Source organism: Dermochelys coriacea, chromosome 8 (assembly GCF_009764565.3).
Source record: "Dermochelys coriacea isolate rDerCor1 chromosome 8, rDerCor1.pri.v4, whole genome shotgun sequence".
In the NCBI taxonomy this organism is placed as follows: domain Eukaryota; kingdom Metazoa; phylum Chordata; order Testudines; family Dermochelyidae; genus Dermochelys; species Dermochelys coriacea.
The window spans coordinates 92,101,492-92,125,095 of NC_050075.1; the positions used below are offsets into that span (position 1 = coordinate 92,101,492).

The 23,604-nt window shown below is 43.5% G+C and overlaps 1 protein-coding gene across 8 annotated transcripts in view; it reads right to left on the bottom strand.

The window, feature by feature from the left end:
* The window catches only part of PATJ (PATJ crumbs cell polarity complex component), a 222,934-nt gene that overhangs the window by 146,599 nt on the left and 52,731 nt on the right, over positions 1-23,604 (bottom strand). The gene's annotated exons all lie outside the window — the stretch shown is intronic.

Sequence of the window (23,604 nt, forward strand, 5' to 3'; positions counted from 1 at the left end):
TCGTTTATTTTAAGATTGTGGCACACATTCGCTGTCTCTCTAGTGCTTGTAATACCCCTTATGGACATGCATTGTGTCTAATATTACACAAGCACATACTGGGTTTTCCACGGGACCCAGCTCATTCAGTGCACAGGATGGATGCACAAGGAGGCAGAATTAAGACTGCACAGGCCGCCATAAATCTGGCACTTCCTAACTTTTGACTGTTTGACTTTAAAGAATGTTCCTTTAACTTTGTATGTGTAACCATATACGAATAAAAACGGAAAACACCTGCAAATCAACAATTTACTAGCTTTAAGGTGCGGGGGGGTGGGGGGGTCGCAACATCAGCAAAAGACTGAAATTAGAGACGAGTAAATCGGTTCAGGAGAAACAAAAAAGGAATAGGCATGAAGCTAAATCAGATTAAGGTAAAACAAGTTAATTTTAGCCCATTGCAAGACTGACTCTGTTTTAGACGTGTCCCAAGTACTGGACACTCACTCCCTATACCAGTCCATTCCCTGCATAGTAATCAGGTCTAGCAATCTCTTTTCCAGGCCCTGATGCACTGCTCACTACATGGTTGCATCCATGCTTTGACTACCCTATTACTTGTGCTCAGACCTGCACAGTGCACCTCTGACAAGTCGTCTCGTGGTAGAAAATCTCCTGTAGAGATGTGTGTGTGCATGTACGTGTGAACATGCACACTTGTTTGTTTAAAATGCCAAGCCTCTCAGATAATGTAAAGACTTAATTACATGCCCTCAAGTTACATCGGACACTAGAGAGAAGGGGAATGGGGGAACCCATCAGATTCTCTAAAAACAAAAACGGCGGAATGAGAAGGATCTCCAGAATTGGGAGACTTGTATTCTGCAGAACCCGCAGTGGTTACTGCCCTGCCTGCCTCTAGTAAACAGACACAGCAAGCTTTGCGCACCCTTACTACCAAAGCCATGTTTGAACAAAAGAACAGTGAAGATAGTTTGATTAGAGCTGACCAGAGGATGACAATTCTGTTTTGTGGAAACTTTCAAAATCTGTTGTACCTTATACTAGCAAAACTGCTCTTATACCAGTATAGTTTACACTGGTTCCCCAAACTGACTTACACTACAGAATTAGGTGGAAGGAACACTACAGAATTAGGTGGAAGGAAGCTGCCTTAAGTCAACCTGTTAATGTTGGTGTCTACACTACAAGGTCCTTTATGTCAGCCTAAGTCACCTCTGATGTCTACTTCTGTAATCCACATCTGCGAGAGGCATAGCGCTTAGTCGGCCCATGAAAATCGAACTGTGAAGTACTGCAGACGCAGTGTTGTGTAATTCGATTTAATTGGCCTCCAAGTGGTGTCCCACAATGCTCATCTGTGACCGTTTTGGAGATCATTCTCAACTTTGCTGCACTGCAGCCAGGTACACAGAAAACAGCCCATCCCCTGCTAAATCCCCATGAACTTCCGATTTCCCATTTCCTGTTTGATCAGCACTAGGAGCGTGCCAGCTTGAGCACAGTTGATCATGGAGACTACACACTTCAAACGTGCTCCAGCCTGTTCTGCACAAGACAGTGGATCTCATCACTCTGTGGGGAGAAGAGTCTGTGCAGGCAGAGCTCCAATCCAGCAGAATTCAGAGTAGCAGCCATGTTAGTCTGTATTCACAAAAAGCAAAGGAGTACTTGTGGCACCTTAGAGCACAAATTTGTGGCACAAATTTATTTGAGCATAAGCTTTCGTGAGCTACAGCTCACTTCATCGGATGCATTCAGTGGCAAATACAGCGGGGAGATTTATATACACACACACAGAGAACATGAAACAATGGATATTATCACACACACTGTAAGGAGAGTGATCACTTAAGAGGAGCTATTACCAGCAGGAGGGGAGGGTGGGGGGAAGAAAGAAAACCTTTTGTGGTGATAATCAAGGTGGGCCATTTCCAGCAGTTAACAAGAACCTCTGAGGAACAGTGGTGGGACGGAGAGGGGAAATAACATGGGGACAAAGTTTTACTTTGTGTAATGACCCATCCACTCCCAGTCTCTATTCAAGCCTAAGTTAATTGTATCCAGTTTGCAAATTAATTCCAATTCAGCAGTCTCTCATTGGAGTCTGTTTTTGAAGCTTTTTTGTTGAAGGATAGCCACTCTTAGGTCTGTAATCGAGTGACCAGAGAGATTGAAGTGTTCTCTGACTGGTTTTTGAATGTTATAATTCTTGACGTCTGATTTGTGTCTATTTATTCTTTTACATAGAGACTGTCCTGTTTGACCAATGGCATGGCAGACATGGGCATTGCTGGCACATGATGGCATACATCACACACTGACATCTATGCAAAAATCATTTGTGGAATGGGGGAGAAGGGCTACACAAGGGACACATGGCAGTGCAGTGTAAAAATAAAAACTTCGCCAAGTATACCAGAAGGCAAGGGAGGCGAACAGTCGTTCTGGTGCTGAATCCCACACATGCCTGTTCCTCAAAAATTGCATGCAGCTTGTTGTAGATGATTCTACTAGCACCCCCACAAGCAACATGGACACCTTACAGGTGTGAGAGTCTAGGAACAGCAAGGAGAATTATATGAGTGGATGAGGAGGAGGAGAAGAATGGGAGATGGGCAAGTGGTGGATCCATTCTCCCTAAGAGCCAGGAAATATTTTTAACCCTGAAGCCCTGCGGGTCGCAGGACATCACGGTGGCCGACCGTGATGCCAGGGAAGGCACCTCTGATGAGTATACAGTTACAAGGAAGTCCAATTAAAGTTTCACACACACACACACACACACACACACACACACACACACGGTTTACATGCATGTTTACTGTGAAGAAAATGCAAGGACTTTAGTTCTCTGCTTACAAGAGGCCTCTCCACCTATGCAGAGGGTGGTCCCCGGAAAAGACTGTTTATGTGGACAGGGATAGCCTGGGAATCCTCCATGGATATCTCTAGGAAACTTTCATGGAGGTACTCTGCAATCCTTTACAGAAGGTTTCTGGGGAGGGCATTCTTATTTCTTCCAACATGGTAGGACACTTTCCCATGTAACTCCTTAATTAATTCTGCTGGCATCATTGCAGTACACAGCATAGCAACATAAGACTGGGTTTATACCCAGATGCTTGCAGCATCTCCTTCCTTTCCACCTTTGTTACCCTCAGGAGGCTGATATCACATAGAGTCGCCTGGGGAAACACGGGGAAGTTATCATTAAAAGTGCTCTTACACAGAAAAAAAAAAAAGAGCATGTAGACCCACCCTGCCCTCCCACATTCCGGATCGCCAAATCATGCGGCCGCTAATGTGCCTTTACTGTGCTCGGCATAGGTCGGCAAGTAGTTTAAAGTAGCCAATAGGGGACTGTGGCCCCACATGAAAGATTCTGCAATTTGGGAGTGAAAACATTCCCCCACACCCTGTTCGTAAACAGCTTCCTGAGGTCCTATGGGGAAGGGCCATTGTTCAACTAGCTACCTATGCTCCGGACATGAGCCTGCCATAAACTTCATTAAAAGTTCGGTCACCCACGACCTGGGGGGGGGGCTACTCACCATGGCTGGAGCAGCAAAACGGCACAGTGAACAGTTATGGATTCTGATTATGTTATGGCTTGTATCTAGTGTAATAAGGGTTTTGTTTGGTTGGTTGGTTGGGTTTGGTTTTTTAGGAAAACAGCTTTGCTATGGAAACATTTTATTAAGTACAATGGCACCATTTTTTCCCCGACTGACAGCTGGAAATGTATCCGTCAGGTCAACACCTGAAAGCAGACTTTCAGTGATTAGAAGGAGGAGAAAGAGAATGTGAGAGGACATGTTCACCGAGCTAATGAATGCCTCTGGGACAGCTGACACAGAGCTGAGAGCGTGGAGGATTTCACTGTCCGAGAAGTTAGACATGGACATGGAGAGCAGGAAAGCTTCCAATGAGCGAGAGCGTGCAGCACAGGATGCGATGCTTTGGATTATGAGGGACCAAGCAGATGTGTTGAGGCATCTGGTTGAACTGCAGGAACAGAAGCAGGAGGGACAAGTCCCTCTGCCGACCCTGGTGGACAGCAGCCAGCATTACCTGGTACAGAATCACCCTCCTCAAAGTGTTCCATAGGCAAAAAGTCCATTAGCCCTTTCATTTAATGGGGGGGAAGGGAAGGGTACACTTCTCCAGCACCCTTTCAAATGACCAAAGGCACATTCAATCACCATTCTGCACTTGCTGAGCCAATAGTTGAATCGTTCTTTCCTGCTGGCCAGACAGCCAGTATATGGCTTCATGAGCCATCGGAGCAAGGGGTAGTTTGGGTCCCCCAGGACAACTATAAGCATCTCAATGTCGTCAGTGTTAATTTTATGGTCTGGAAAGAAAGTCCCAGATAGCAGCTTTTTGAACAGACCCGAGTTCCTAAAGATGCACACATCATCAACCTTTCCTGACCATCCTACGTTGATGTTGGTGAAATGCCTCCTGTGATCCACCAGCGCTTGCAACACCATTGAAAAGTATCTTTTCGGTTTATGTACTCTATGGCAAGGTGGTCTGGTGCCAAGATGGGGATATGCAGTGGGGCAACAGATGGCGCACAATTAGGGAACCCCATCGCGGCAAAACCATCCACTATGTCCTGCACATTTTCTAGACTCACTACCCTTCATAGCAGAAATTGATTAATGGCTCTGCACACTTGGAGCACAGCAGCTCCCAAGGTTGATTTACCTACTCCAAATTGATTCCCTACTGACCAGTAACTGTCTGGCTTCCAAATAGTGATCGTCACTCGCTTCTCCACTGTCAGAGCAGCTCTCATTTTTGTGTTGCTGACCTCCAGAGCAGGGGAAAGCTCTGCACAAAGTTCCTGGAAGGTGGCCTTCTGCATTCGAAAGTTCTGTGGCCACTGTTTGTCATCCCATACCTGCAAAAATGATGCGGTACCACTAGTCATTGCTTGTTTCCCAGGACCAGAAATGGCACTCAGAGTACAACTGCTCTGTGACTGCCAGCAGCAACTGTGAATTGTTTTTATCAATGGCTTGCAGCAGGGCTGCTTGCAGGACATCGCTATGTTCCATGTGGTGGGCCCTACTTCGGCTCTGGAAATACTGCAGGAGAGGGTGTGAGGTGTTTGAGATGCTCACAGCAAGACTGCACAACTGAGCAGACTCCATGCTTCTGGGGTTATGGCATACGCATGGTGGTTTTAAGGTGCAAAAACCACTGCGTTGTTTGCCGTTGATATGAGGGAGGGAGCACAGTGCATCATGGGATGTCAATGTAATGTTCCCATTCTCCCTGGTGACAATGTTTTGGTCCCATGAGACATTGCACAAATTTCCCAAATCACACTGCGGCAAGTTGCATTTTGGGATAGCTACCCACGAGGCACTGCTTTGTGCATTGATACAGGTGCTGCTAGTGAGGACGCACTCATCGAGACAATGAGCATGGTGTGGCCAGGCACAATCAACTTCATTAATTCAGGGGATTGAGGTCGAATTAGATAAAGTCAACTTAATTCTGTAGTATGGACAAGCCATTAGACTATACCAGCATAAGCACAGTTTAGTTGGTGTAACTGCTTTTACACTAGGATTTGGCTGGCACAGCTAAGTCAGGAAATTATGCTAGCAAAAGTTTTTTGGGGTGGTGGGGAAAAAAAAAAAAAAGTCTTGGTGAAGTTGGCAGTTAGGACCTGGAATGTGGGGGAGACAAGTTCAAATCCTTGCTCTGCAGAGATTTTCATCCCAGATCACCGATAGATGCAAAGCAGGGACTTGAACCTGAGGTTTTCCTTGTTCCAAGCAAGCACTGTAACCACCAGCCTATAGTCCGAGTTTCTCTCTCCTTTTCATGAAGTCTTCATCGAAACCAGAATTTTTCAGCCTTGACAAGACAGCTTTTTTCAATTAAATTTCATTTACTTGAAAATATACTAACCAACTTGTTCTGTTGCTAACATGGAAAACGCCAGAGTCCCTGCACAATACTTTATATGGACTTTGTCAGGGTAAGATTTCAAAAGGCAGGACTATTATTACTTTGCAATGTCTCACTTGCCCCCACTGCAAGCCAAATAGCTGTACATATTAAACATCAGTGAATGAAACAAAAAAGAATTAGTATAAAAATCACTGATCAGGCAAATACAAAACAAGGGTCTCATTCTGCTCTAGGTTATAATTACGTTGATGTTTTCAAGCAGAGGGAGCTATTGTACAGGGAGAGAAGAGCAATGTAAACTACAGTGACAGTGGCGTATCAGTCAGAAATCTAAGCAGTCCTCCAGACAAGCTGAATAGTTTGTCACCAATAGCCATGCATCACAACGTGATGGCCATAAGACGACTTGCCATAACAATTGCTTTCTGTGGTCTGAAGCTATTAAAAAAAAAAAAGATTTAACTGGCAATAAATAAGCTGTATAATTTGGGAGGCTAGCTTTGGTCTAAAATCTTTGGACTGCATTTTACTTTTCTTTTCAAAAGAAAAGAAAGCGTTTAACGGAGACCCTCTCTTACTAATGACTTAACTCAAAGCTAATGACAACGACACCATGAAAGAACAACACTTGCTAACTCATTTGCTATCAGCATTTAACTCCCGTTTGTGTCTTGTAAAGCATGAATAAAAATTTACTTTAGAAACCTGGCAGCATGTTGACAACACTGTCTGCTAGAAGATTCTATATAGTCACAGGAGCTGTGCAGGCAATGGCAGTGCAAGCTTCCTCCATACAGCCCTGCTAAGGTGCCCCTGTGCTCTGTACATCTTCTACATTCCTAGGTCAATTTGATCCATGGCCTCTTTACTACTACTAGCAATGAGAATGCTAATTGTGATGGTGAGTTTTATATCTTGAATACTTATCTTCTAGACTGAGGCTATCAACTCATTTCATATAGGCCACCATTAAGCCAACAGATACAGGTGTATTAAGTCACTAGCAGCCATGTCTGGATTTCAGCTAGTGACTTCCAGGTAAAAGGTTCATTTACCTGGGAGGTAGGATGAGTGTGATTATATTGGGGTTTTCCTCAACCTGAGTTAAAATGTTATCCTGCTGGGAGAACTAAAAACAGATTAAGCCAAATTCACTCCCGTACAAGTCCCCTACCTAAAACTAGACATATATGTCTACGGAAGCACTTCTAAAGTAAATGGTAAAATTATTTATAAGCAAACAGGAAAAGCAAATTCATAGGTCTCGAGAGGAAAATGGTGGGGAGCTTCCATTACTATGATGGGCACTGGGACAAAATTTATTTCCCGAGGGATCAAACAAGACAAAGGATCTGGCACATTTTACCATGTTTACAACAGACAAGAGGTGGCTGCACCTTCAAATATCCCTTTAGGAAACGGGTCCTGGTAGTTGTCTTTTTTCTTTTTTGACTTTTGCATTAGGCCTGACCTAGTACATATGAACTTGCATAAAATGGTCACAATTTACTCAGATTTAAAACAAATGTGAAACATACTTTATCGAACCATAGTTTTTTTCCATTTAAAACCCACAAACCTTTCCTTGAGCTTGGGTGTCATGTTTGCCTTGCCATTCTCAGAGCCTCATTTGTTCTGGATTCATTTAGCAGTGCCAAGAGTCAAAAAGAGGCCACTTGAATTGCTCTCTCTGGGGATCCTGGTTTTGAACTGCAAGTCGTCTCTTAAAAACCTGAGCTTGCTAGATTGCTGTTATAAACCCCATGTGCATATGTCAGCATAACCCCATGGGGCGATGATGATGGAGCTCATACTTTTAGTGAAGCTGAAGCAAGCTGAAGCAATAGTTACATGCCATAGACACAGATGGTTTTCAACTAAATCAGCCACCAAGTTTCTTTATACAAAAAACAACGCTGAAGTAAATGATCTACAAAACCTGCGTCCAGCATGTTCATGGAAAACCAAAATGAATAGGGTGACCAGATGTCCCAATTTTATAGGGACAGTCCAGGTATTTGGGGGTTTATCTTATATAGGCACCTATTATCCTCCACCCCTGTCCCTATTTTTCACACTTGCTGTCTGGTCTCTCTAAAAATGATACTCATTGACTGATTCCTTTATTATTTTCAAAGCCTATGAAATTTCTGTGTTAACCAATAGAGGGCACTGAAGACCAATGACAGCACCCACAACAACAGAGGAGTTTTAGGTTAACAATATGCATCACATTCTGCTGGGCTATCAAATTCTGCAGAACACTTATTAGGCAGAGAGGACGTGCATCAAAGTTTTGAATGCAACACCCTGTTAAGTGTTAACCGTACGAAGTCTCAAGTAGAAAGAGTGTATGTGAAAATATACAACTACAGGTGACTGACAATTACTATACACTATTATTCTCTCTTAGTTTCAGAATGTATTAGCTTTGACACCACTTAAAGTCTGAATAGGCTGGATCAACTTCCTTCAACATTGCAACGAACTGTCTGCTGCCTCAAAAGAACTTACTTGTTAACATATACCAAGAATAGTACTGCGTGGTAAACAGTCCCAAAAGAAACAGTTTAAGATAACTTAAAATTGGTACAGAAAAATTATCTGAACAATTTTGCAACTAGCAATTTGTAAGACAAAACCAAGAGAAACATGTTACAGATCAGATGATGTTAATTAGGTCACTGTGACATTACATTTTGCCTGGGATCACTTACAGTACTAATGTATATGAATTTTTTTTTAAACCTTCATTTTGTATTTTGAATACAATAAGACTTAAAACCTCTCTCTGATATTCAAACTACAATCTTTCACCTCAACAGGTATAAAGTTAACCAAGGGCATATAATCAAGTTTAGTTAGTAATAATTGGGCTAAGGCAAGAAAAATATTGAACAGAAGAAGGAAACATGATTCAATCAACATAAGCAGACAATTTGCTCAAATTTATTCTGTCCATTAATGCAAATCAGCTTGGCCTGCAATCACATGAAATTTATTTATCAGACTGATCTCTGGTTAGTATAGAAAAAGCAGCTTTGTTACTAATCAAAAAACATCCCAGGTATTCAAAATTTAAAAGGAAAAAATCAAACATTATCAGACCTAAATCTCATGCGGAATTTGTCCGTTTGAAAGTATGTTGACTTCTATTAGAAAAAGCACAAAACCAAATATGTAAATTGTTTCCCAGCATTATTTTTGTGAAAGTTTTTCCATATTCAAGAGATCTCCCAAAGTCATCAATTTTGCTGTTTCTTCTGTTCTGTTATACGTAACCAAAACCTTGTTTTCCCCTTTGACCAAAATGTTGAAAAATTGATCAGAATGTGACTAACTTAAACCATCTCCAACTTATTCACATCTCTCACACATGAACACGCATACTGAGAAAATAACCTCATACACATGCTCTCACAAACTAAACACTAAGCACTAGACAGATTATAACCCTCTTTAAGCCCCAAACAAAGAATAAGCAAACCATAGATAATAGAACAGTGAGGACTAACCGGAAATTTATCAAGGGTTTGATTTTGACTATCCCTAAAATGGCCAGGGACAGGAGGAAATCTCTTTCCTCACCCCTTGGTCCATCCCCAGCGTAGCTGTGTTAGAGATGCTTATATCATGGCTTCACATCCAGTGCAGAGTTCGGCAAAAGCATGACCACTATTCCTTCTGCAAAGCTTCCTCAACATGCAGGCCATCAAACTAGTTAGAACTGGGGGAACAGAAGTAAGATGGATCCTGTTCAGGTGCAGGAACTTACTTTCCCCTTGGAGCAAAGAGGAAAGCAGAGGAGAAATTGTGATGGGAGTCCCTTTCACTTCCCAGTATTCTCTGGGACTAGTGCAATGCTGGTTTAAGCCTAACTGCCCAAATGATCAAAGCCCTTTCCCTGTAGCGGTGGTGTGAGGAGGGAAGTTAATTCTAAAAACAGTTACAGCTGCCCTAACTCTACAAGATGTCTTTCAAAATTCCACCTCCTGGAAACAGCTAAACTAGTTTGTTAGATCTGGCTATTTTCTATCATTGCACGCTCCACCCTGCAGTCAATCACCAGCAAACAAGACTCTGGAGACAACTGGACTGGAATACAAAACATTTAAGACCTGATTCTGCAACTCCTACTCATGATGAATTGAAGTCACTTACTCATGACTATTCAACACAAAAAGAATCTATACCTTAGCAAGTGGGGAAACTACAGATTTATTAATATGTGAGACTTTAACACAAACCTAAAACACAGAAAGAAGTATTCAAATTGCAAGGCTGCTTTTTTTTTTTTTTTTTTTGGATGGAGGAAGGCAAAGCTTGGGAAATAAAACACGGGTATTTATTGATCTGCAGTGAGGGAATAAAGCAAAAGAATTTCAGAAACTAGTTCACAGCTGGCATTAATCAAAACTTCTGTTGTGAGAAATGTCAGTAAAGAAACAGGAATTCAGAGAGAAAGAACAAAACAAAACAAAACAAAAACACAGAAAAAGAGGAATGATAGGTGGCAGAATGGGTTTTCTGCACTGGCCCTTCACTCCTGGTGGTCTGAAATCAACACTGTCTTCTACTGTAAGTGGAATGAACTTAATGGCCTTTACCATTCATCCACTCAAACCACCACCGAGTTTGGTACAGACTAATTACCGCTCAGAAGAGGTTCATGTGCTGGAGAAGTAAGGATGCACCATAGCTAGTTTGGACTGAAGTGCGCTGCACTTTCTGTAATGCCTTTGGGAAGTGGGCCTAGCTCTTGCAAAGTTTATAAGCCCCATTTGACCCACTGTTTATTTTCTCCATAGAAAACAAAAACAAAGGAATGCAATTTGTTGTATTGTCGTCAAAAGTATTTCTTTGTGGGGAGCCAGGTACAAAAGGTATGACACTTTCCTTAATGAACAATTAGCTATTACTTGTTGAAGAACTAGTCTCCGAAGAGAAGCATTCCATATGGATGTGTATGAAGGATGGACTGGTTGGTTCAGGTACACCAAGACCAGGCCTAAACTTCATCCTCATCTTTTTACTGTTTAAAAAAACATCCTGAGTTTTAGCCCCTCACTCACAATCCAACTTCGTCACACCCAAAAGTCTCTGTACTCAGCTCCCTCTCACCAAGTACAATAAGCATTCTGCCCAATTTTTCCTCCTTTGCTTGAGGCTAGTTTCTGTCTCTTCCAGCCACCCCTTCAAATACCCTTTTCCCAGCAACCTGCTCCCTCTACTCTAGTCAAGTTCTATGTTATCCTCAAGCTCTCTCTACCTTCGGTGATATTCTGTATCCTTTGCTGGGACTCAGCAGATCTGAAATTCTGGGCCGAAGCCAGCTGTCATCTTCTAATAGCATAAACTCTTAGGTTTCCCAGGATTCGGGGAGCACATTGGATGCTGACTCAAGAAAAATCCAGACAAGATTCCAAGCTAATTGGAAACCAGCAGAGGGTACCAATCCCACCCCCACCCCTGCCCCACACACAATTTAGATGAGCAAGGGAGAAAACTATAAATGGGGGGGGGCAGTCACAGAGGGAATGGGAGTAAAGGGGAAAATAAAAATACAGTCAATCAAATCAATGTTTGCACATATCAGCTAGAAGCCCAGCATTAGCGCAGATAGCCTTAGTGCAGCTGAATAGCCAGTGGTCTCATTTCCAATCACATGAATGGACTTAATCAACATTCTACATTTGAGCACGGCCCATACTCAAACTGGGATCCTCAGAATTCTTAAGCAATAACTTCACTAAGTCAGCATTTTCCTGTGGGGCCCTCTTGTGTAGTTAGCGGTAACTTGCAGAGCTCTTCATTACTATTTGTACAGCACCCAAAGAGTGGTAGATGTTTTACCAAAAAAAGAAAAGAAAAGCTTCCTGCCCAGAGGAATTTGCCCTATAAATAGAAGACAAGCACTTGAACCTTAGTGAATGGGATGCAGTAAAGCAAGCAAAGATGTTTTGCTAGTTTCTAAAAAAAATTCTGCCCACTGTCGCACTCATCATTACTCAGTGGAGCAGCAATAAATGGGAAGCATAGCACAGGGTAACAAATAATTTTAAAGATAGGTGTTAGAGGCACAAGGAATTCTAGGAAGGACTGCCATAGGATATAAGCAACAATCCTTCCCTTGAAATAGGGAGGGACTGTGAAATCTAAAGGGGATATTAGCGACAGGACAAGACAAGACAGTTCAGGGATGAGGGTCTACATCAGACGTGGGCAAACTATGGTCTGAGGGCCACATTTGGCTCCTGGCTGAGCTCCTGGCCGGGGAGGCTCGACTCCAGCCCCTCCCACGCTGTCCCCTCTCCCCCACAGTCAGACCGCCGCGTAGGCAGTGCTCTAGAGGGCCACTCCTACTGGGCATTGTGGGGAGTGCAGCTGGCTCTGGCCAGGTGGCGTGGGTGTGAGCTCCTGCTGCTGGTAAGGGGTCAAGGAGTGGGGGGGTTGGGTACGGGAGTGGGAGGTCCTGGGGGACAGTCAGGGAGCAGGAGGCGGTTGGATGGGGCAGAGGCTCAGTGCGGGGGGCAGTCGGGGATGGGGAACAGGGAGGGTTGGGAGTGGGAGTCCCAAGGGGCCTGTCAGGGGTGTGGATGGGGTCAGGGGGAGCAGTCAGGGGACAGGAAGCAGGGTAGGTTGGATAAGGGGGTGGGATCCTGGGGGGCAGTTAGGGGTGAGGGGTCGGTCGGTGATGAGAAGCAAAGAGCACTTGGATAGGGGATGGGAGTCCCAGGGGGGCTGTCAGGGGGCAGGGCTGTGGATAGGGGTCAGGGGTCCCAGGAGGGGGTGGTCAGGGGACAAGGAGCACAGGGGGTTGGATGAGTTGGGAGTTCTGAGGGGGGCGGTCGGGGGCAGAAAGTCGAAGGGGGGAGGACAGGGAGCGGGGGCCAGGCTGTTTGGGGAGGCACAGCCTTCCCTACAGTTGCGCAACCCCGATGTGGCCCTCGGGCCAAAAAGTTTGCCCACCCCAGGTCTACGTGCACCAGGCCAGGCAGAAAGAGGACTGTTGAGAGTGGGAGCTTTGGTGGAGTAAAGTGGTCACAAGAAAAGGATGAGAACGAATGGTAGTAGGAAGAATTGTAGAGAGACATAAAAGTGAGGACAAAGCATTTAAATATTGACGTAGAAGGCAGGGAAAGGATTAGAAGAGGAACTAGACATGGTCAGAATGGTAAATCCTGACTGGTTTTCATGAGTTGCATCTTTTTTTGGGAGAAGGAGAAGATGCTGAAAAAACCTGGAGATGTTAAACTTTCAGGGACTTTACTGAACCTTTTCAGGTTCACCTATCACCACTATCGTGTCCCAACAAAGATACACATGGAAGTGGAACAAAACTTTAAGAGGTTGCTCGTTCATTGTGTCTGCTTTGGGCCATAAATGAGCTTCCACCTGGTCACGGGCAGACTGCAGAGCCTTTCTATAACCACCAACCATTCATACAGCTTTTTCTAGTCTCCCGTCTACAATATTAGTTCCCCAGTACGGTAGCTTTTCATGACAATTTTTTTTAGAAAACACTTCACTTTTTAACTACTTTTCAAGCTACAGTATTGACCCCTTAAATTCCCACCCTGTCCTTCAAGGTAGAGTGATTTCTACAGAATAATGATGGATTTCCCATACATTTAAAAATAAAGACTCTTCCTTGCAGCAGACAAGAAATTCAAAAAGTGACCCAATCTATATTTACTAGAGGAGGAGGGAAAGATTTCTAACTTTTACTACTACTGTTTATTATTTTAGTTATTTCAAGGACTCCGACTCTGAATGAACAGATGTTCCAGCCTAATGCCCAAGATCTCTCCAAAATCAGGTATTTTACCTGGAAAACTGCCATGACAGTTCATAAAGCAAAATCTGCTAAAAAAAAAACAAGACACATAATCAGAGCCAATTCATGGGATATGGCAGTCCCCTTTACAAATACTTCTACTTTCTTCTTCTTCCTCCTGTAACACATCATGGGATTCTCTCCTAACCTCTCATTCTGGGAGAAATCAGAGCTACCATTTCCTAAACTTCACCTCAGCACATATCCAAGTCCTCTTAAGACGTCCTGCATCTCAATTCCTTTTTAGTTTCTTTACAAGAGCAAGCTTTTTCTGTCTATCCCGTCTGGATCTCATGCTGATATATAAAGCCTCTGATCTGTTGAAGTGGCTTCTGGACTCCTGGTGTCTTTAGAACTGCTGTGATGAGTGACTTTCAAAACCTCAATACAAGTACCCTAGAACTCCAGCAGGAATGTGTTCATTGCATTCATCCCCTTTTCAGCACTGAAAAGCAGTATTTAAGCATAACTATGAGAGAATTTTCTCAATAGCTACATTCATGAACACACTATTAAGTACTATTTTTCAAATGAAGCAGCTTAATATGATTTAAGTGATGCAGAACCTTCCCATAGAGGGAAAGATGCAAATTCTCTGTCAGACAAGATCTTCAGCACAGTTGGCATTAAGGCTTACAGTACTTTGATGTTAATAAATATGGATGGGTTGTAGAGATGGAAAAAAAGAAGCCTTCATCAGATTTTCCAGTACCAAGCTGATAGCCATGGTACAACTGCTTTTTAATATAGCTGTATGACTATGCTTGCCAATAAGCCACTGGTTTCCATCACATGAACAGGTGAAAGTGTGCTTCATGGGGATGTGAATATGCCTCTCTGTTCAAATCACATTCAGTTCAAGGTGGCCTAAACCCAAAAAATTGTAAGAGGACGAAGTGTTTAACAAGAGGGATGTTATACAATGCTCCAGTCCAAATCAAACTGATGAACACTCCAAGCAGTAAATGAATGGATTAGGGTGTCTCCTTTTAAAACTCTTGAAGCCTCTTTTGGAAATGGTTATGCAATTTTTTTGTTTGTATTCTGCTATGCATTGTGCAACGGCACCTGCATTTGGTCCCAGTAGTCCCAGAGTTTCAGATGTGACTGAAGCAATACAAAGAGTACCTTGGAATCCTTGTGGATTAAAGATGCTGTGTAAATGCAAGCCCAGCTTTCTGCCAATATTCCTATATCCCCAGCACTACCACACCTCCCCACCCCCATTCTAGCTGTAATCACATATCAGATATTTTAAAGTACTGTGAATTCCAAATACAGGCAATTAAGCTCCATGTAAAGTCTGTTTAGCATCTTGTTTAATTTGATAAAGGCTCATCAGATCATTCAACAGTCAGCTACTGGTTAATATTAATCACATGAAATTTGCAGGACAACTGTCTCTGATTTTTCCTATACTTCTGTAACATCATTAATTGGGTATGAAAATCTCTTTGCTCTGCTGGATCTATGCTAAAAGCTATTTTTTCAGGCTCAATGGACTATCCTTCCTAGTATTTGGTTACATCAGTCTTTAAACGTCTACATCTTGGGTGCTGAATTTCCTTCCTATCTATCCCCACATGATCATACTCATTTTTATATAAAACAGTGTTTCCCGTTTTTCCAATTGAAACATCATTTTCTCTTGCCTTTTCCTTAAAAAGGAAAAAAAAATCATCACTACTACAAGCAATGTTGGCTATTCATCAAACATTTATATTTCCTCTGGTTGGTTGGGTGGTTTAGTCCTCAGGTTGAGCCAAACCTCCACTCCTTCTTTGTGATAAGCAAAGTTGCTAATAAGCAAAACTTTCACATCCTATTGGCAGAGAACAATGTTAATGTACTCATGTATAGCACCTTACATGCTAAACAAGCCCAAAGCATTTTACAGATTAAACATCTGGATCACTCACCCACCACCACAATGTAGTTACCACTGAACATGTCAGCAATGCTACATCAAAGTTAGTTAGGAGATGGAGCAGACTAACTTCTCCAAGTGAAATTATGGGGAAAATTAAGGGAGACAAAGAATATTACTCAACCTAGAAACTGACCAGGATACAAAACTTTAGACCACGCCTTCCTTAACCAGAAAGTGGACAGGACTTGTGTTTTAAGATGGAATCTTCAGTGACACAATGCCCCTCAAGACTCCACTGAGATATAGGTACACAGTCAACTCAGAAGGCGGCATGCTGCCTGTAGAATCTCCATCATCATCTATCACTGTACCTGGGGTTTTCCTTCAGAGGTATCCCATCCAAATTGTCCCCAAGAATAACCAGTCTTAAATTAAGAGATATGACTGATCTCAGCACTTTGCATTTTTACAATATCAGCATTATTATTCATTTTAAACAAACAAGTCTTGAGCAGGAGGCTGTTATTTAAAACAAACAAACAGACCCCCTCAGGGAGGAATCTAGTGAAACATATCACACAATTTTAGGGGGTCCATCATGGGATCACCTGTTTCTTCAGCACGGCATCTTGCCTGCAAGGTTAAGCTTAGTAGTTTTAAAACTTCTCTTTGCAATTTACTAGATCTGGTGAATGCAAGTAGATCTATTAAGTTTAAGTGACCATGCAAAGCTGAAAATCCCAAGCTTAAAATTTACAGACAAATGTTCTATGCTAGCACAAAGCCTATGCCCCACTCTTCACGTAGTGATAACATATGTTTCAGCAATAGATCCTTCCATGGGGAGCCTGTAAATAGGAAAAAAAAAAACCAACTGATTTTAAGCACTTAAGTTACTAAACACAAAAATGGAAAAGGAAAACAAAAACAAAATGTAGGGAAAAGGTAGAAATATTATTGGTCACTTCATCAATATATTTAATTTGTAATTAAAGTTATGTACATTAAGTATAAATTAGCTGATGTTACATTTATACATTTCTCGGAATATCTTTTAGATCACTTGGGATATGCTTATTTATTTTGTAGATGTAACATCATGAGGATAGTCAATTAAAAATTAATATGCCAGAGTAATAATTTCACTCTCTCAGTTCTCAATTCCTATTCTCCACTGCTAAGAGTTTTTATTGGTATTGCTTTTCAGAAGCACGAATGGGCTTGTACTATGAAGTATCAGAAAACTTACACTGGGACACAACAGATCTTTCAGGACAATAGTTTAATAGGATTCAATGTAGGATTAAACATTTATGTGGATAATGAGAACACTCACAATCTGTCTACACAGCAAAGAAAAACTTGCAGCTGGTCTGTGCCAGCCGACTCCAGGCTCACTACGGGGGCAGTTTCTCTGCAGTGTAGACTCCCACCCTGCAGGGTCATAGAGCCCGGGCTCCAGAAGTCTACACAGCAATGAAACAGCCCCCGTAACCCAAGCCCTGTGAGCCCAAGTCGGCTGGTACAGGCCAGCTGCGTGTTTTTCTTTGCTGTGTAGGCATATCCTCACAGTTGTATCTGATAGCATGCTGTACTGAAAACAGTGTAAAAATTACAAGCTGTCACTTTAAATCCTAAAGGTTTCCCTCGTCCTGCTTGCAGGTTAGGAGGCTCTGTAGGGAAGCATGCAATCAGGGTCTTTCAGAAGTTAGTCTGCAGAGAGACCACCTAGAGTAAGATATGGTGAGCCTGCTTTCATCTCTGTTTTTGGGTTCTTATGTGTTATCATTCTGAATTCTAAGAAATAGTGTTATGTTGCAATCTTTCAGCGAAAGTATTTTATGTTTTTAAACAAACTTCTCTATGTGTATGCCAGGAACGCAGCAGATAGATAGGATAACAAAAATTGAGATGGAGGAATAAACTCTCTTGCTTCAGAGTATACACCAGCCATTCAAGGATGAGAGTCAGAAGAATACACACACACACACACACACACACACACACACACCCCCAACCGCCCATCCCAAAGGGCGGGTAGTTCCATAAATGCTTACAATGGGGTTTTCTTGCACCTTTCCTAAAGCATCTGGTAACAGCCACTATCACAGACTTCTGGTCCAATATGCCTATACATAGAAGCTTACAGTTTAATATCTAAACACTGAAAGTCACAGATATGGTCTTTGTTTTTCAACAAAATCACTTTTCCTTTGCCTTGCAAAAAATGAGTTTCACTCATTTGGATTTATTATCTAAATCACTCACAGTAAGAGATGTTATAACTCAATTATCTCACAAATACCAAACTTTAATTTTAAAGTCACCCGTCACCTAAATGGACACTATTTATGAACTTTAGGTATGAACAGTGAAAACATGTTGTAAGCACTATAGTTGCCATTGTAAAGCTTGAATTTTTTTCCCAATAAAGCTTTAGAAGCAAACTACATGGAGCTGGACATTTACATTTTTAAAGCAGTATTAACTTACGAGGGGGAAGTTTAAAGGCAGATTTTAGGCACCCAGTTTCCACTGATTTTCAGTGCAAGTTGTGCACCTGTCATTTGTGCTTTTCAAAATCACCCCTTGCAAGAGGTCTGGATAGTTTTCCAGTAGGCAAACTCAGCCCACTTCTTTCCATGCATGATTGAGGACTATTAATTGTTTTTTAAATGAAGCACTCTCGCTCGCTCTCTCAGAGCGAACTCCTCATGTACTGGGAAGAGCAACACAGCTTTACAGAACAGAACAGAAAAATAGCCCAATATCTTGTAATTATAGAACTGAGATTAAGTGCATTACTGTTTATTTAATATTGATCTGAAAGTATTTAAATCTGCAAGGATCCAAATATTTCTAAATGTATTTACATTTGTGAATAAGTAAATAAAAAGCCTGTTATTAAAGCCTTCATTAATTCTGATTATATGAGAACTTAAAAGCAAATCAGTGTATTGCTGCTTTGTAGAGTCCCAGGAACTACCAAAAAGCTGGCACTGTAACACTACCTGTATTAGCAAAAATGACTAATAGGATCTACTTACGTAATCTTAAATCACACTGGCAAAATATGGAATTAAAGGTTATGCATAATACTCCAAGTATTTGTATTTTTATTTTAATCTGTTCCTGATTCATGTCTTATTGTATAAAATATAATTGATTTTTATATCACTTGACATTTATGTGCAATGATAGACTACATTTTTTTCCTTCAACCACAATGTTTAGGCAGCGCTCAGATTTCTATGTTATTATGAAAAGCAATCCAGCAATTTTAATTCTTATAAGTATGGTGCTTAGAGGTTTTAAAATATCACACTGACGGATAACATTAGATACGTCATCCTAACCTCAAAATTCTGATATTTTCTATATCTTTATTTAGGGCCAAATTCTTTACTAATGTAAATCGGCACAGATTCAATGGAATTTTACCCAATTACACCAGCAGAGACTTTGGCTTTTAATCTCTCTGTGATAGGACCAAATATAAAGTTTAATAATAGAGAAAACTCTGATCTTTGAAATAAAACTAAGGAGCATTAGGATCATGTCTATGTAATCTGTTCCACAACTTTTTTTTTAAAACATAAAAAATATTGTTTTTAAGACTAATTTGGTTTAAGCTATTATTGAGGTCTGAGGCCAGAGCCTCGCGAACCAGCTGAGCGGCAGCGAACCAGCGGAGCAGCGGGGACAGCAGAGCAGCTCACAGCAGGAGTTTGCCTGGGACTGGTAAGTATCCGAGTGTGTGTGTTTGCTTGCTGAGGAAGTATCCGAGCGTGTGTTTGCTGGGAGGGAGCCTGAGTGAGTGTCTGATTGGCTGCTAGCCTGCAGGGGGCGGGCATTAGGGTGTCTGTGTGTTTGCGTCAGGGAAGCCTGGCTGTTTAAAAATAGCCAGAGCCTCGCGAACCAGCTGAGCGGCAGCGGAGCAGCGGAGCAGCGGGGACAGCAGAGCAGCTCACAGCAGGAGTTTGCCTGGGAGTTCGCCTGGAGTGAGCCCAGTGAGGCTTACATCTTGCCAACGTCTCTGAGGAAGCTCATAGTAGGTAGGTGATATGGAAGGGGGGGGTTCAGCTGTTGTGACCTGCACTGGATGTGCCATGTTTGTCTTTCTTCCACAGGACAGAAGCGACTTTGTCTGTACAAAGTGCAAGCTGGTCTCCATATTGGAAGAGAAGATTGAAGGTCTGGAGCAACAGGTAACGACCCTGCGTTGTATACGAGAGACTGAGGATTTTCTGGACCAAACTCAGGATAGCCTTCTAGGGGCACAAAGCTCTAAAGATGTAGAGCAGGTTGCACAGAGGAGCCAAGAGGCCAGTGAAGAAGCTTGGCAACATGTGACCTCCAGAAGAGGTAAGCGGAATGTCCGGGTTCCAGTAACACAGACACAGGTAACTAACCGCTTTCATGTTCTCTCCACAGGTACCAATGCGGAGAGTGGACCAGATGATATGTCTGGGGGGAGAAAGCGGAAGGAGACTCCGCTGGTTGGGAGGCATGAGATGCGATGTCCTGAGGTTGGGGGTTCCACGACCACCACTCCCAAGAGGAGAAGGCGGGTGGTGGTGGTCGGGGACTCTCTCCTCCGGGGGACTGAGTCATCTATCTGCCGCCCTGACCGGGAAAACCGAGAAGTCTGCTGCTTGCCAGGGGCTAAGATTCGTGATGTGACGGAGAGACTGCCGAGACTCATCAAGCCCTCGGATCGCTACCCCTTCCTGCTTCTCCACGTGGGCACCAATGATACTGCCAAGAATGACCTTGAGCGGATCACTGCGGACTACGTGGCTCTGGGAAGAAGGATAAAGGAGTTGGAGGCGCAAGTGGTGTTCTCGTCCATCCTCCCTGTGGAAGGAAAAGGCCTGGGAAGGGACCGTCGAATCGTGGAGGTCAACGAATGGCTACGCAGGTGGTGTCGGAGAGAAGGCTTTGGATTCTTTGACCATGGGATGGTGTTCCATGAAGGAGGAGTGCTGGGCAGAGACGGGCTCCATCTTACGAAGAGAGGGAAGAACATCTTTGCCAGCAGGCTGGCTAACCTAGTGAGGAGGGCTTTAAACTAGGTTCACCGGGGGAAGGAGACCAAAGCCCTGAGGTAAGTGGGAAAGCGGGATACCGGGAGGAAGCACAGGCAGGAAGGTCTGTGAGGGGAGGGCTCCTGCCTCATACTGGGAATGAGGGGCGATCAACAGGTTATCTCAAGTGCTTATATACAAATGCACAAAGCCTTGGAAACAAGCAGGGAGAACTGGAGGTCCTGGTGATGTCAAGGAATTATGACGTGATTGGAATAACGGAGACTTGGTGGGATAACTCACATGACTGGAGTACAGTCATGGATGGTTATAAACTGTTCAGGAAGGACAGGCAGGGCAGAAAAGGTGGGGGAGTAGCACTGTATGTAAGGGAGCAGTATGACTGCTCAGAGCTCCGGTACGAAACTGTGGAAAAACCTGAGTGTCTCTGGATTAAGTTTAGAAGTGTGTGCAACAAGAGTGATGTCATGGTGGGAGTCTGCTATAGACCACCGGACCAGGGGGATGAGGTGGATGAGGCTTTCTTCCGGCAACTCACGGAAGCTACTAGATCGCATGCCCTGATTCTCATGGGTGACTTTAATTTTCCTGATATCTGCTGGGAGAGCAATACAGCGGTGCATAGACAATCCAGGAAGTTTTTGGAAAGCGTAGGGGACAATTTCCTGGTGCAAGTGCTAGGGGAGCCAACTAGGGGGAGCGCTTTTCTTGACCTGCTGCTCACAAACCGGGTAGAATTAGTGGGGGAAGCAAAAGTGGATGGGAATCTGGGAGGCAGTGACCATGAGTTGGTTGAGTTCAGGATCCTGACGCAGGGAAGAAAGGTAAGCAGCAGGATACGGACCCTGGACTTCAGGAAAGCAGACTTTGACTCCCTCAGGGAACAGATGGCCAGGATCCCCTGGGGGACTAACATGAAAGGGAAGGGAGTCCAGGAGAGCTGGCTGTATTTCAAGGAATCCCTGTTGAGGTTACAGGGACAAACCATCCCGATGAGTCGAAAGAATAGTAAATATGGCAGGCGACCAGCTTGGCTTAATGGTGAAATCCTAGCGGATCTTAAACATAAAAAAGAAGCTTACAAGAAGTGGAAGGTTGGACATATGACCAGGGAAGAGTATAAAAATATTGCTCGGGCATGTAGGAAAGATATCAGGAGGGCCAAATCGCACCTGGAGCTGCAGCTAGCAAGAGATGTCAAGAGTAACAAGAAGGGTTTCTTCAGGTATGTTGGCAACAAGAAGAAAGCCAAGGAAAGTGTGGGCCCCTTACTGAATGAGGGAGGCAAGCTAGTGACAGAGGATGTGGAAAAAGCTAATGTACTCAATGCTTTTTTTGCCTCTGTTTTCACTAACAAGGTCAGCTCCCAGACTGCTGTGCTGGGCAACACAAAACGGGGAAGAGATGGCCAGCCCTCTGTAGAGATAGAGGTGGTTAGGGACTATTTAGAAAAGCTGGACGTGCACAAGTCCATGGGGCCGGACGAATTGCATCCGAGAGTGCTGAAGGAATTGGCGGCTGTGATTGCAGAGCCCTTGGCCATTATCTTTGAAAACTCGTGGCGAACGGGGGAAGTCCCGGATGACTGGAAAAAGGCTAATGTAGTGCCCATCTTTAAAAAAGGGAAGAAGGAGGATCCTGGGAACTACAAGCCGGTCAGCCTCACCTCAGTCCCTGGAAAAATCATGGAGCAGGTCCTCAAAGAATCAATCCTGAAGCACTTAGAGGAGAGGAAAGTGATCAGGAACAGTCAGCATGGATTCACCAAGGGAAGGTCATGCCTGACTAATCTAATCGCCTTTTATGATGAGATTACTGGTTCTGTGGATGAAGGGAAAGCAGTGGATGTATTGTTTCTTGACTTTAGCAAAGCTTTTGACACGGTCTCCCACAGCATTCTTGTCAGCAAGTTAAGGAAGTATGGGCTGGATGAATGCACTATAAGGTGGGTAGAAAGCTGGCTAGATTGTCGGGCTCAACGGGTAGTGATCAATGGCTCCATGTCTAGTTGGCAGCCGGTGTCAAGTGGAGTGCCCCAGGGGTCGGTCCTGGGGCCCGTTTTGTTCAATATCTTCATAAATGACCTGGAGGATGGTGTGGATTGCACTCTCAGCAAATTTGCGGATGATACTAAACTGGGAGGAGTGGTAGATACGCTGGAGGGGAGGGATAGGATACAGAAGGACCTAGACAAATTGGAGGATTGGGCCAAAAGAAATCTAATGAGGTTCAATAAGGATAAATGCAGGGTCCTGCACTTAGGATGGAAGAATCCAATGCACCGCTACAGACTAGGGACCGAATGGCTCGGCAGCAGTTCTGCGGAAAAGGACCTAGGGGTGACAGTGGACGAGAAGCTGGATATGAGTCAGCAGTGTGCCCTTGTTGCCAAGAAGGCCAATGGCATTTTGGGATGTATAAGTAGGGGCATAGCGAGCAGATCGAGGGACGTGATCGTTCCCCTCTATTCGACACTGGTGAGGCCTCATCTGGAGTACTGTGTCCAGTTTTGGGCCCCACACTACAGGAAGGATGTGGATAAATTGGAAAGAGTACAGCGAAGGGCAACAAAAATGATTAGGGGTCTAGAGCACATGACTTATGAGGAGAGGCTGAGGGAGCTGGGATTGTTTAGTCTGCAGAAGAGAAGAATGAGGGGGGATTTGATAGCTGCTTTCAACTACCTGAAAGGGGGTTTCAAAGAGGATGGCTCTAGACTGTTCTCAATGGTAGCAGATGACAGAACGAGGAGTAATGGTCTCAAGTTGCAATGGGGGAGGTTTAGATTGGATATTAGGAAAAACTTTTTCACTAAGAGGGTGGTGAAACACTGGAATGCGTTACCTAGGGAGGTGGTAGAATCTCCTTCCTTAGAGGTTTTTAAGGTCAGGCTTGACAAAGCCCTGGCT